Source organism: Chrysemys picta, chromosome 18 (assembly GCF_011386835.1).
Source record: "Chrysemys picta bellii isolate R12L10 chromosome 18, ASM1138683v2, whole genome shotgun sequence".
Classification (NCBI taxonomy): Eukaryota; Metazoa; Chordata; order Testudines; family Emydidae; genus Chrysemys; species Chrysemys picta.
Genome location: NC_088808.1, coordinates 11,778,014 through 11,793,975, shown reverse-complemented (window position 1 = coordinate 11,793,975; position 15,962 = coordinate 11,778,014).

The following is a 15,962-nucleotide window of genomic DNA, read 5'->3' as shown; positions in this document are numbered from 1 at the left end:
CCAATATAACGCGACCTGATATAACATGAATTCGATATAACGCAGTAAAGCAGTGCTCCTGAGGGGAGGGGCTGCGCACTCTGGCAGATCAAAGCAAGTTCAATATAACGCGGTTTCACCTATAATGTGGTAAGATTTTTTTGGCTCCCGAGGACAGCGTTATATTGGGGTAGAGGTGTAGCTCCAAAGTTTAGGACTCGATGCTCTGGTTTGGCTCATTGAAGAATCACGGCATTCAGACCAAAGTTTGGGGGGAGTGGGTCCAGCGTTCTGGCTGAGTTCTGTCTCTAATCGATAAAATTCTCTAATCCCAGTAGCTTTGGGCAGGGCGAGACAGTGTGCATTCACATCATCCTAAGACTGTCAAGGAGGGGGTTAACTATCTCTCCCTGAGTACAGAAGTTTCTGAAGTTGGGTGCTGTCAATGTAGGCGGTCCAGGGACCTCACTGGTGGAGGGGCAATGGAGAAGAGAAAGCCCAGGTGGTGGGAAATATTTAGTCTTCTTGTGAGCAGCAGAACTATACGTATAGAGCTTGGCTAAATGACAGCATAGTGGCAGGGGGCAGCTATACATGTGCACTGGAGACTAGCTTCTGCAAAAATTCCTGTTCCAAACATCACCCGTCACCCCAAATTGCAATGGTTCCAAAATCCATACGGGGCTCGAGATCAGAGTTTTGCAGAGGGTTATAATGAGCGGAAGAAAATTCTAGATCTGAACACCCGTGAAGTTCCGTGGTCAAACTCAGGATCTGAATTCTGCAGCATAAGCTACTGTAGGAGCCTCGATGGTATGAGCACCCAGGAAGGAGAATTGCAGATCCTTAGTATTTAAGATTTACATGGCGGTAGTGCCTTGGACGTCTCAACTGGGTCAGAGCCCCTTTGTGCACAGAGTAAATGCCAGTCCCGGCCCCAAAGAATCCACAATCTGAAAGACTAATGGGACTGGGCTCAGGTTGAATGAATTATCTTTTCTGTAGCACAAGATGATAGGAGGACTTGGAGTTTCTGAGAGACAATTCCTCTAGTCTAAACTGAGATGGTTGCTCATCTCCCCATAGTATTAGGGGAAGGCTCTGGTTGCAGGAAGTCCTGTATATTTTCCCCTTCATTAATCTGAACCACAGTTTCTTGTTTTACTTGTCCTTCATCCAGCGTAACTGCTGCATTTAACACTTTCTTTGCAATGACACCAAACTTTGAACACTATGGGAAATACCGCAGGGGCATTGATCCCGCAAAATGGTTGGTTCTTTCAATGTGTATAGTGTATCCATTGCAGCAACACATTGTTTTGTCTACACATAGCATGTCTTATGGTTGTGGCTGTGTCACTGCATGATGGGACTCCTGGAGCTTATAAATAAATATATGGAAATATACCTATCTCATAGAACTGGAAGGGACCCTGAAAGGTCATCAAGTCCAGCCCTCTGCCTTCACTAGCAGGATCAAGTACTGATTTTGCCCCAGATCCCTAAATGGCCCCCTCAAGGGCTGAACTCAGAACCCTGAGTTTAGCAGGCCAATGCTCAAACCACTGAGCTATGTAGCTTCAACAGTTTGAGTAGTCCAAGTGCAAAATATGTGATCTGAACATATGAAAAAAGGATTGATTTCCAAACTCAGATAACTCAACTAGAGATCTGTTGACCTCACTGAATTTTTTTTTAAAGTCTTTGGGTTCAGACTAAGTTGGACAAATTTCATCCTGAACCAGTGAAAAGGGAGATTAAAAAGAAAGTTGGAAAATTATCTTGAGTATAGTGGATGGTAATATGCCTGCCTGTCTAACTAATTTGAGAGAAAGTGTGGAATTTGGGGGTTTTTCTGAGTACCTGTCCCCCACCCCCAGTGGCAAAGAGAAAAACATTTTTATTTCTTCTGATCTTTCTGCATCAAATGACACTTTATAAGAAATCACTACAGATTTGGAATATACCAATAGGAGTGGAATGCACCCCCCTCCCCTCCTCACACCTGCTTTTATGTACTCCTCCTCCTCCAAGTGTCTTGGATTAGGAATATTCCCCCAGTTCTACCCATCCTTTCACTATGTCAGTAGAAGAACTCCCTCTTACGGTGACATTGTTAATAAGTAAATTAACAAGTAAGATGTCTAATTAGCTGCATGACAAAGAAAGATACAAAATGGTGTCAGAGTAGGATTAAATGTAAAATATAATAGAAAAACCGAGTAGCCATGTGAAGCTAAAGCTCAAGGAAATGTTACTGAATGTTGGAAGAAGTTCAAGTAATGGTTTGATAATAATATGGTATAACACACTCACATCAGAGAGTTTGGGAAGGAATGAAAAAGGAAGATAATTGGATTCCATTAAAGAACAAGCAGTCTTTCCCATGCAATTCCCAGCCCATCCAGGAAAGAGAAATCAGCCCTTGGCAGCACTGGTGTGAGCTCTGGCGTCTGTCCACATGAAAAAATGGGCACCATATGTGGTTGACAGCCAGTTCTTCCCCTTCCAGCAAAGCCAATTGACATGAATACACCAATTCCGTATCAGTCTGTTGGGAGCCGTCAGATGGTCCTTACTTCTGATAACTCAATCAGCGAGAAAGGTAGGTTCATACAGGGTAAGGATAAGAGAGCAGCCAACCCAAACCTTCATGTTAAACGTGAACTAAACCTGAACCTAAATCTTTCATGAGGCTTGATAAAGTAATTAATTTTTAAGAACACATTGTTGATTGCCTTGCCTCCAGGCACTCAGATACCACAGTCATGGGCATGGTAAAATAGCGTAGATAGATCAGGATGAGCCTAGAAATGGACATGCTGACATAGCATGAGAAAGGCTATTCTCATGCTATTTCCAGATCAGTCAAAAGGGGAAGTACAACAAATCTCATGAGACACACTGTTTAGAAGAGGGTTCCAGCCTCATTTTGTGGACTCAAGAGGTTCTGATAGAGATGTGGATCCTTCACCAAAATTTGAGTGCTTTTCTGCAACGAAATAAAGTGCCAGCTGTTGCGATTTCCCCTAAAATAGTTCTTTGCCGGGCAGAAGAGAAATGTGCATTCTTAGGTGGCACATAAGCTATTGGTTGGCCCTCCGAATTTCACCCATGTGCATATATGCCTTCACACAGTCCATGTGCATCGTGTCATTCTCATCATACCTTCTAGGCACATCTTCCCATTCACTTCATAGTGCATTTAGCTACAAAATCATGGCACATCTGCACACCTTTCCTCCCCCACCCCACCTGAAAATGACTGCAAATGGCAGTGATTAAAAGGGACTGAAAGGGGAGGGGATTGTTTTGTTTTTATCATTATTATTTTGTGGATATTTTTGTAACATGTTTTAGAGATTAAGTTCAATTAGGAAACAGATGGCACCGAAACATCATCAAGTATTTCTGATGGGCAGCAAATTACTGACTTAATTAAGTAAATAATTAAAATTTATATTTACACCTGATCGTCCAAATGAGGGTGAAAATACCAATTTCAGGGCTTGTTATGATTCCTGGCAGGGTGTCAACCCGTGAGCCAGCTGTTTCCAGGTCTCAGCGTCAGCTGTCTCTTCTGGAGCCTAGAAGAGTCATAAAAACCCAGAGGAGAAGAGAGGGAAAGGATGGTTGAAGATTTCCAGCTCAAACTCAGCCATCTAGACACTGTGCTTATAACAGAAAGAGTTACTTTGTTGTTCTGAGAGACACATTCTTCTCTCATCATTATCATTTAAATTGCCGTAATGTCTGGAAGCCTTAAGCAAGATCAGGTCCCCAGTGCGCTAGGTGCTGTACAAACATATTGTAAGAGACAGTCCTTGCACTGAAGAGCTTACAATGTTAATAAAGAAAACAGACAAAGGGAGAGAGATTATTCTGCATGTTACAGCTGGAGAACTGAGGCACAGAGACATGAAGTACCTGACTTTCATTTACATTAAGACCGTTTACACCACTATGTACATTTGCATTCACGTTAAGGTCCCTTTTCACTGCTAGCATGATGTAAAGGGGTCAGAGAATCAGGTCCAATCTGATTTGCTCAAAGTCACATGGGAAACCTGTGGCAAGACTGAGAATTAAACCTAGATTTTCCAAGACACAGACCGGTGCTTTAACAACAAGCCCACCATATTCCTCACAGTTTCAGGTCAGTATCATAGAATCATAGAATATCAGAGTTGGAAGGGACCTCAAGAGGTCATCTAGTCCAACCCCCTGCTCAAAGCAGGACCAATTCCCAGCTAAATCATCCCAGCCAGGGCTTTGTCAAGCCAGGCCTTAAAAACCTCCAAGGAAGGAGACTCCACCACCTCCCTAGGTAACGCATTCCAGTGTTTCACCACCCTCCTAGTGAAATAGTTTTTCCTGATATCCAACCTGGACCTCCCCCACTGCAACTTGAGACCATTGCTCCTTGTTCTGTCATCTGCCACCACTGAGAACAGCCGAGCTCCATCCTCTTTGGAACCCCCCTTCAGGTAGTTGAAGGCTGCTATCAAATCCCCCCTCATTCTTCTCTTCTGGAGACTAAACAATCCCAGTTCCCTCAGCCTCTCCTCATAAGTCATGTGCTCCAGACCCCTAATAATTTTTGTTGCCCTCCGCTGGACTCTTTCCAATTTTTCCACATCCTTCTTGTAGTGTGGGGCCCAAAACTGGACACAGTATTCCAGATGAGGCCTCACCAATGTTGAATAAAGGGGAACGATCACGTTCCTTGATCTGCTGGCAATGCCCCTACTTATACAGCCCAAAATGCCGTTAGCCTTCTTGGCAACAAGAGCACACTGTTGACTCATATCCAGCTTCTCATCCACTGTGACCCCTAGGTCCTTTTCTGCAGAACTGCTACCTAGCCATTCGGTCCCTAGTCTGTAGCAATACATGGGATTCTTCCGTCCTAAGTGCAGGACTCTGCACTTGTCCTTGTTGAATCTCATCAGGTTTTTTTCGGCCCAATCCTCTAATTTGTCTAGGTCCCTCTGTATCCGATCCCTACCCTCTAGTGTATCTACCACGCCTCCTAGTTTAGTGTCATCTGCAAACTTGCTGAGAGTGCAGTCCACACCATCCTCCAGATCATTAATAAAGATATTAAACAAAACCGGCCCCAGGTCCGACCCTTGGTGTACTGGCACTACAAGCTTCGTTTCGCCTGTGAAGCAGCTCGGTGTTACCCCCATTTCATAGAGCAGTGCACTAAGGCAGAGGGACGTGCCCAAGTTCACACACAGGGAGTCAGTGAGAGAACCAGGAGTAGAACTCAAAAGTTCTCTGAGCCAGTGATCAAGATGTTGGCAGTCATGCTTAGGGGTCAGAGCCCACAGTCAGAACCAGCATCAGAGGCCAGAGCCAAAGGTCAGGAATTGCAGCCAAGGGTCAGAATCAGCTTACCTGGAGCAGGGATACTGGAATAATTTGTATAGTGGGGCTGCTGAAAGCGGAAACCATGTATTTGGCTGTTAGTACTACTTCAAGCCAGACCTTGAATGATGCAAGGCAGGGTCCAAGACTGGGAAAAAGCAGGCACAGGAACTATCATGGCCATATGTAAAGGCTCTGAGCAGCCACTAACCTGCTGCTGGGCTTAAGCGCCGGTCTGCTGACCCTTCCAACCAATCAGGATGTGTAGCCAATCAGGCAACCTACTATAGGCTAGCTGTGCTTGTTCGGTTGCCCAGAGACTGGCTCTGCTGCAAGCCCTGATTCCTGACACCCTGATCTCATTCCTCTCAACCCTGATGGAAGAGGAATCACAAAACGAATGAAGAAACATGTGGGCATTGATGAAGGTTCAATGATCCTGATCTTTAACCTGGCAAAATTTCCAGTTTTCCACCTTCTCTTGGTCTTGTTTATGCTTTAGAACTGGGATTATCTTTTTTAATTCTAGCCATGTAATTTGGAAACAGAGAAACGAACAGGAAAGGTGGGAGTGCATCGGAGATCAGCACTGAACCTTTTCTTGTTCATCTTCATCCTGGATACTCTCACAAGGAACTCACAGAAGGAGGCATCTTAGTGCTTGCTGTTTGCATATGATATCATTCTATGCCGTGAGGAGAAAGGTAGTTTAGAAGAGGTTCTTGGTAAACGGAGAGATGTGTTGGACAGACATGGGCTCGAAATAAGCAGAGGAAAAACGAAGTATATGATATGTAATTTCAATAATGAGAACATGGAAGAATTATCCTTGAAGATGGATGGGCAGACAATACCAAAACCCACAAAGTTTCAAGTATCTGGGCTCCAGAATCTGGGCAAATGGGAGACAAAATTAGAGCTTGGATAATAAATCCGTGGCTCAAATGGAGAGAGATAAATGGTGTAATATGTGACAGGAAGATACCAGTATAATTAAAAGGGAAATGGTTTGTCAAGTTTTAATATATGGCACAGAGTGCTGGGCAGCAAAGAAGAAACATGTGCAAATGCTCTGTTCCAAAGAAATGCAAATATTGAGATGGGTGAGTGATGTAAGCAAGAAAAACCACGTGGGGAATGTGTATGTTAGAGACATGCTCAAAGTAACATCCATAAACAAACAAACAAAAAACGGGGAGTCCTTGTGGCACCTTAGAGACTAACAAATTTATTTGGGCATAAGCTTTTGTGGGCTAGAACACTTCATCAGATGTATTAAGTAAAAGATACAGGAGCAGGTGTAAATAAATGAAAGGACGTGGGTTGCTTTACCAAGTGTTAAGGCAGTCTAACGAGATAAATCAATTAACAGCAGGATACCAAGAGAGGTGGGTTCTAGCCCATGAAAGCTTATGCCCAAATAAATTTGTTAGTCTCTAAGGTGCCACAAGGACTCCTCGGTTTTTTTGCTGATACAGACTAACACGGCTACCCCTGAAACCTGTCATCCATAAACAAAACAAAACAAAACAAAAGGAGTGCAGGCTCAGATAGTTTGGTAAAGCAGAGTCCTGACAATGATATGGGTAAGAGAATCCAACTGATCAAGATTGTAGAAAAAGGAACGAGAGACCAACCCAGCAGGGATTTAATGAGATTAATGCAAGAAAGAAGAAGAGGGTAATTTGGAACCCCCTCCACCAACCAGGCCTAAATCATCCAACTTTTTACTCTGCTCTGATTTCTAGAGATGAGCAAATCTGCGGGTGGTTTTGGATTTGCAGAACCAGGAACACCTTCTGGACTTGTTAGAATCTGGGTTTTGTAACTATGAACTTACCCCAAAGGTTAGGATAGGGGAAGTGGGGTTAGATACAGACAAATGTTTGGGGGTTTTGCTCCATTTCACAAAGTCAAAGTCAGGGGTTGTTTTGGTTCTTGCAAAGCTTCATGATTTTGGTTTTGGTTCTCCAACACTTAAGCCAGGGACAAATTCTGAACCAGGTCCTATTTTATCAGCACTTCTCTCCCACCCATAGTTTGGTGCGGGGTGGAGGGAGGTACTGGTGAGGTCAGACAAATGGCTTTATTGGTATCCCTCTGATAAAAAGAGCTTCACTTTCCATTCTGCGGAGAGCAGTCAAAGCAGCTTTATTATTGATAAAATTAACCTTGGGGCCAGAAACAACAGAAGCTACTTTGATTTCATCAGCCCTCCTATCTAAAGAGATGTGATCACTTATAGGAATGAAAGTGGGCATGCTGCTTACGCAAGCACCTAATTTAATACGGCAAATTTCTCCTCTCAGATCCACGCAGCGGATTGCCTCTGTTCTGTGAATGCAGAGAGAGCTGAGTTTTGGAATCAAGATCAGAGAGTAGAATTTTGAGGTCCATGTCATTTTGGGTTCTCAGTGGGTGAAATTCATGAACCCCTGTGCAGGGGTCTATTAGGGGAGGGATAGCTCAGTGGTTTGAGCATTGGCCTGCTAAACCCAGGGTTGTGAGTTCAGTCCTTGAGGGGGTGATTTGGAGATTTAGTTGGGGATTGGTCCTGCTTTGAGCAGGGAGTTGGACTAGATGACCTCCTGAGGTCCCTTCCAACCCTGATAGTCTATGAAAACTCCCACATAAGTACTAACAACAGGGGCTTAAGTGCTGCAGAGACCTCATGCTGGCTTTCTGCACAGGGGTGAATTGCACCTATAGGGAACCCAAACCAACACTGCTCTGCAGTCGTTAATCCAGCAAAGCACTTAGGCATGTGCACAACTTGAAGTTGGCGAGTCACCCCATTGAAGTCAACGTAATGCTTAATGTTCCCCATATGCTTAAGCATTGTGCTGGCTCAGGGTCTAAAGGGATATTCCCCTGAGAAGGGGCGGAATAAAAAGTAGCCTTGTTTGTAGGACCAAATTCAGCCCAGGTTTGAAGTCAGGGGATGAGGTTGTCCCTTTAAAAGGGCAGCCTTATTGTTAGCGCAAGCAGATTTTGTGTTTAAGTGCTCCCCAAACCAGCCATTTATCAAATGTTTCCCAGCTCTAACTTCTTTATTTAATGTGTTAGTAACCACTTTGAAAAAGTACCAGTGTCCCATAATACTGAAGTACTTCACCATAAAAGATAATTATTATGATTATGATCTACATAAGCAAAGGCCATTGTCTGGTCTATGCTGATAATATAAAGGGATTTACACCATCTCTTCGCCAGTTCAGAAATGTTCTCTCGTGCGACTGAATTTGTTAACATCATTCCGTGCTGTCACCACACGGGATTGAAATGACTTGCAGCTGCAGTCATTGTTCCACAGGGAAAGGGGGGCTCTGGTGACTTATATAGGACATGTCTGCTCTCCCTCTTCTAAGTGGTGTAACATCAGATGCCCTAGTGGGGATGCATGGGTGAGACTGACATCAGAACATGGTTCTCTGAGGGAAGCATATCCTGCCCCCTTCTCTGCATCCGTGGAGAGCTCTGATCATAGTGGAATTGGGGTGGTCCTACTACATCGGTGGCGGGGGCGGGGAGATTTGAGGGGCTTGTGCAGGGGATTTGCCGTATGCGACTCACTTCTACTAGGACCCTCAGTGTACAACTGCAGAAGGTGGCTTTAGCATGAGGGAGGAGTAGGGGTGGAGCTGGGACATCCATGACTACATGGATCATCCAGCTCTGAGTCTTCACATCAGAGATGGCTTCTCAAGCCCATTGACCTGTATAAGATGATTTATTCAGTATGATGAAGACAGGTGTAAATTTATCAGGTACAGTTGGATATTTCTTTCAAATCATCAGCCATTGCCTCCTTCAGACACACACTAACACCTTGAAGTGACTCCTCTCCCCTCCTCCGTTCTGTGGAAGGATGTTTGTATTTCTTACAGCAAGGAAGGGACTCCTCCAATGAACAAAGAACATAGGAATGGCCGTACTGGGTCAGACCAATGGCCCATCTAACCCAGTATCCTGTCTGCTGACAGGGGCCAGTGCCAGGAGCTTCAGAAGGAATGAACAGAACAGGCAATCGTTGAGTGATGCATCCCCTTTCGTCCACTCCCAGTGAACAGGTGAAGTAAGATTACCCAGTGACACTGAGATCCCAGGATAAATCCCACATCTTACTGCCAACCTCATCTAAAGGGTAAAATAGAGGTGAAGCAACACAGGGTAATATTTCCTATGTCGATGGCTGTAAATACTCATTGTCTGTATGTGCAAATAAATATTTCCGGTGAAAGAGAGACCGCTATAGTGGGCTTGTGTCTCCTCTCACATACACCTCGGTGACTCCACTGGCTTCAGTGGAGCACTCGTGTGAGTATGATAGAAACAGGCCTGCAGAGTCAAGTCTATTCCATCTTCCCAGACCAGCTGTGTGATGTTGGGCCTGTCACTTCCCCTCTCTGAGACTTTGTTTCCCCTTCCACTATCTATTTAGCCTGTAAGCTCTTTTTGGCAAGGACTGCCTTTGAGAAGAATGCCCAATGCAGTTGGGACCTCTAGGGAATACTGTGATAGAAATAAATCAGAGTTATTTAGGGCCACGCTATAAACCTGTTACTTATATTGGTGAGTTGCTGATTGTGCACAAGTGGGACAATGAGTGTGAGTAGCTAGCCAACAGTGAGAGTAGGGGGCTCACAATTGGCTCCCAAATTTGCTTCCATTTCTCTTATGTTTTTTTTTTTTAAAAGAGGGAAAAAAGAACTTTTCTGCAGGGCTGAGGAAATGTTAATATCTTATTAGGTGTTTTCCTACACAATAGAGGATTGAAATATGCAGCCACTTCACTGCTTTCAGAAGCAAAGCATTTTCTCTATTATGTAGCCCAGTGAGAGAGAATTGAAATTTCCACACCCCTGTTCACACCCTAATTGATTCTTCTAATCAGAATGTGATTTTTTTCCCCCTGGTGTGTTTTGATCAAATCACTGCAATAATATTGTTTGGCTATTGGCCAGCACAGATACAGTCAGGTAATTTAGAACTAGAATGTAGGTTTTGGCGGAAAACAAAGCAGGTATTTGTGAGAATGAGGGAAGACTGCACAGCTTGGGTCAGATCACAGCTTGTCTGATTCCGCTCATCTCTACTGACGTTCATGGAGCTATGCCAGTTTCTGGGGGCTTGATCCTCAGCTGGTGTAATGTGAACAGAAACATGCTCATGGAATTGTTCTTAAGCAGCTGTGGGCTAGATTCTGGAGCCTGCACCAGCTGAATACCTGGAACATTCCAGCTCTCTGGAAACTTGGGTTCTATTGCTGGCTTTTCCAATGACCCACCGTGTGACCTTGGCATGTCACTTCATTTCTATCTTGTCTACTTAGACTGTAAGGTCTCGGGGGAAGGATCAGCAGGAGGCCATTGGGGGCCTGATCCAAAGCCCATTGAAGTCAAGTGGGAGATTTTGTTCACTGGCCCCCAGTGCTCAGAACCACTCAGGATTTGGGCCGAGCTTTTAAAAGATATTAGGCATTCCTGCACTCAGTATCACAACACCTAACTGACTGAAGAGCCTAAATCTCGTTTTCAAAAGGGAATTAGACACATAGAAATCTAAATTCCATCAACAGTCAATGGGATTTACACTCTGAAGTGCCTAAATCCATGTTGAAAAGGAGATTTAGGCTCCTAAGTCAGTAGGCATTACGATGCTGAGTGCGGCAACGCCAACACACCTTTAAAAATCTGGGCCTTGTCTACAGTGAAAGCAGGTTTTTATTAATTATTATTATTGGTAACAAACGTTCCCCTGCGGTAATGGAAACCCAAACCTTACAGCATTGTGCTTAGAGATGAGAACCAGGAAGTGAAGCTAACAATAAAGAGAACGTCAAGCTGACTCAGTCTAGCTGAATGAACTGAATAAAACAAGGCATACTGCATAAGTCGTGAGATGCAAACTATATTCATGCCATTTTTTGATGGTTATAATCTAAGGTGTTACTGGTAAAGACATAACATAATTTAAATATATGACTCAGGCTACCCATGGGGTAACTCTAGGAATGAATCTTGTCCATAAAATTTACCTCAATGGTATCCCTTTAATGCAAAAATAGCAATCCTGTTTCATACATTAGATCAGAAATACACATCTATCTATCTATCTAGAGATAGATAGAAAACCCAGATTTGCAAGGAGTTGGATGTGAAAATGTTTGTCGAGTCAGCTGGTTTAGGGATATATTATGGATCCCGTTGAATTGTCCTTCTTTGTCTAAATTACTTGCAAGGCTATTCAACTGACAACAATTCTTGATTGACATAGATATAGGCTGATATTCACCCTCCATGTTTTTGTCCTCAGCATTAGACATTGGAGCATATACTGAGTATTAATTAAGTTGTACTCTTATCCACTACAGGAGAGATGTGAAACAAGAACCTCCTTAGATAGATATTAATGAATGTTTTCATGTGGACTCAGAAGACTCTTAAATGGAATATTGCCCTTTCATACATAGTCTTTTCCTGGAGATCAGAATGGGGCCCCACCACCTCCTGCCTGACTTTGCTTTGTAAATACCCTGCGTGACAGGGAGAGGAGCGACTTACAGAAAGACAATCTCTGTTTTACTTCAGTTGAAGCATTTGCAAACAACTCATGCTGTTTGCTTAGCTTTTGTTCTGCTGTATTCCTGAGGAATGCAATGCAGTGCAAGGGAAATGAAGGTCTCTTATGTACATTTTAATTTTGATGAAAACTTACACATTATTATACCATACTGGTGATTGTTCTGCTGTAATTGGTTGGGAGATCCAGCGACAAAAGACAGAGGAAAAGCCTGACATTGAAGAAACTGCAGAACTGTATTACCCATTTATAAACAGTGTGAAGGCAATAGGGTCTAGGGCAGTGGTTCCCAAACTAGGGTTCGTGAAATGTTACAGGGGATTCTCGGGAAAAAATTCCCTAATGGCAGACAGAGCTGTCCCTAGGGACCCGGACCCCAGGCACCATGGGGCCAGCAGCCCGGAGCCCCTGGACTTCCAAGAGCTAAGCAGACCAAAGCAAGCATCTCTATCACACTGAGGAGATTTAAACTTCAAGACTCCTTATCAGAAATGAAAAGGGAGGTGGATATTTTTTGCTGTTTTAAAAATTAAACAGGCAGCTAGTATAGTTTTTAAAATTATGATGAAGAACAAGTTTAAGCTTTGTTGTAACATGCATTGTTTGCCTGGACTGCTCAAGACCTGAATGCTTGTGTAGGAGAAACACTTTACGTTGGCTTCTTAAATACCTTCATGCTGGTTTCACATCTGATACTCCTTGATGAAACATTGAATAAGCCTGTTATAAGACAAGGATGCTGAGTGATACAAGCTACAAAAGTGAGATCTTGGAAAAGAGTTGCCGTTTTTATAATGTAATAAAATTACTGTAATGATTAATAATAATAAATAGTGTGTAATAAGCATGGCATCAAAACAAATTTTATATTTGCAAGATCACTGCTTTTATAATTTATACTCAGGTAAAGGAGAAAATCCCTGGAAATATTCATTTTTAGGAGGGGGTTCACGAGATTTGACGTTTTAGTGAAAGGGGTTCACAGGTTGTTAAAGTTTGGGAACCACTGGTCTGGGGGATAGGGTACAGACTGGGAGTCAGGAGACTTGAGCGCTGGTCTCAGCTCTGCCACTGACTGGCTGTCTGACCTTAGGCAAGTCACTTCTGTTCTCTCTGCCTCAATTTCCCCAACTTTAAAAATAGCAATAATGATACTTACCACCCTTTGAGCAGCAATATACAAGAGCTAAGTATTAGAAGGCTGGAGATGCAGGGGATGTGTATTGAAAACCTCAATTTCCATAATATCTGAGTAATCAGTCATAACCAGGATTGTAAGGCAATAGCCACATCCCCCCATCTGGGGTCAGGGTTTCAATGCAACCCCCCATGTCCTTCCGTTGTTGCCACTGTTCCAGCCAATGGGTAGGGATAGTAAGTGCATGTCCCTTGTGCAGGGTGTTGGGGGCCAGTGAATATGCATAACTTGTCCGGCACTTTGCCCTTCACCTCAGCAGGGGTGATGTATGGATTTCCTTTTGGCACCTTGACCTTCCTGCCCAGTTGCTGCACCTGTGATTTATCAGGAAGCAATGCATGATGGAGTCTGAGCGGTGGTGGTGGTGGCGGGGGGGACCATGCCGATCCTATGCAGCAAGGAAAATGTCACCTTAAGGATCATCTCACAGTTATTTTACTTATCAATCTTTCCCTACCCTCGCATTGGAAATATCACCTTGCTGGGCCATGCAATCTGGCATTGTGATAGCTGTGGTCTCTAGCAGATGCTGGATGTGGTCTCTAGCTGATGATGAAGGTAAACCACTTCCCTACCAAACCCCATAATCTACCCAACTAATTATGCAATGATAAATATGCAGTAATACGTTCCTTTCTGACCCCGGAAGCAATCAACATATGCCCCGGGGCATGACATTTGACTACCTATACGTCAGTTTTGAGCTTGCCAACTGCAGGTGTTATTAACAATCATGAAATTAAATTTTCCAGGGCATATCTATTTAAAAAAAGGAAAATATACCCATGAACACCAGTCAGCCTATGCAGCGTAGCAGCATAAATGAAAACAACAACAAAGAACAAAAGAAAACCCCATTATTTATTCTGTTCCCAAAGAATTTCCACACACCATATGGCAAATGTTTTTTTCCCCAGGTTTATTTTTTTTCCACAGATGTAATTATAATTCTTTTTCCCCTTCCCCAGAGAGATCATCTTATGTTGTAAAGATAGTGTGAAATGGGAGCCCTTCCACAAAACTTTATTATTGTTACAATAAACCAGCTAATTTCCACTCCCAGCATGTGTGCAGCCTCTGGTAAATTCTACTTCTTGGAGATTTTAACCCTGGAGTATTGGTGATGGACAAATACTAGTGACTCATTTCCTTCAGAAGATTGGGTCAGACAACCCTCCACCACAGGTGGGCTCGAGATCTATTAATATCATTTGTAGTCCAGCACTTCCTACAAGCCCCAACTAAGACCAGAGCTCCATAGTGCTCGCTGTTGTACATACACAAGAAACAATCCCTTCCCCAAAGAGCTTACTATCAAAATAGATAAGACAAGGGGTAGGAGAGGAAACTGAGGTACAGAGAGGTGAAGTGAATTGCTTAAGGTAACATAGCAGGTTTAATATTAAAGCCAGGAATAGAACCCAGGTGTCCTGAGCCCCAGGCCTGTACCCTAGTCATTAGACAACTACTTCTAGATTTTGTTTGGATTGAGGGCTTTGGTTTGCCCTCTTACAAAGATATAGGCCATTTCCAATATTCACATCTAGATGCTTATCCAAATCATTTCAGAAGCCCATGGGTCCCCAAATTCCTCAAAATTACAGTTCCTTCCAGGATCTCCTGCTTCTGGCCAGGGCAGAAATGCCACAAGTAGAGCTTTTCTTACTGTGGTTTAAGAAACCACTTCCACAATTGTCTGCGACATGGCCTGGAACCGCAGAGGCAGCAGTAGAAGTGAAGTGAAAAATAATGAGGGTGGGTGGGAATTAACCAAACCTGATCAAACCAAAGGAAAAGGTCAGGTTTGGATAGAGATTTAGGCACAGGTTCAAACGTTTTTATTTCATCTGAACTGGTCCTCATACTTCTGACATACACAGAGCCTTTAGTTATCTATAGGATAACCTGCTGTCCATAGGATGCTATTGTAGCCTATAGGGCTAGCTTGCTTGCTTGCCTATATATCTTTTCTTATGGATTTCTTATGGGTTTGATTATTTGTTTTATTATACACCTCTTCCCTGATATAACGTGACCCAATATAACATGAATTCGGATCTAATGTGGTAAAGTAGTACTCCAGGGGGGCAGGGCTGCGCACTCCGGTGGATCAAAGCAAGTTGGATATAACGCGGTTTCACCTATAACATGTGTGGAAGCAGAGAAAGAACTGACAGGAAGGGGATGCAATGCATGACAGTTCTTTCTCTGCTTCCACACACGGTAAGATTTTTTGGCTCCTGAGGATAGCGTTATATCGAGGTAGAGGTGTAATAGGTTATAATAGGTTTATAGATTTATATTAAGGTATTTTGGCTGTAACGCAAGGGACCTACAGGCCACATCCTGTATGTTGAGCTAAAGCAAAATTGGCATATATATGTCTGGGGTCTTTCACCCAGATAGATAATGATGCATTAAAGCATAAGGTCCATATATGGCTGTGACCTTTAACATAGCTAGATAAAGGATGCATTGAAGCCGATTGGCATAGGACGCTTCCTAAGTTCATACCCTTAAACTTAACATATACACCACAGGAAAAGAACCGAAATAACCAGGTAGGACAAAAAGAACAGATGTGCGAACGATCTAATGTCATTAATATGTCTGTATATGTCATCGATACGTACAAACCAGCCTATGGAATAAGTGTACCCTAACATTTTGTGGGTGAGGAACTAAGTTTGGACATAGAAGGAGGGCTCCTTTGTCTCTTATCACCAGGTTATCAAGGAAAGGTGTGAGTATATTAATCAAAAGCTTTATAGTATATAATATCACATGTATGTCTCGACCAATATTAGTGCATTTGTAACGCTGATTATTT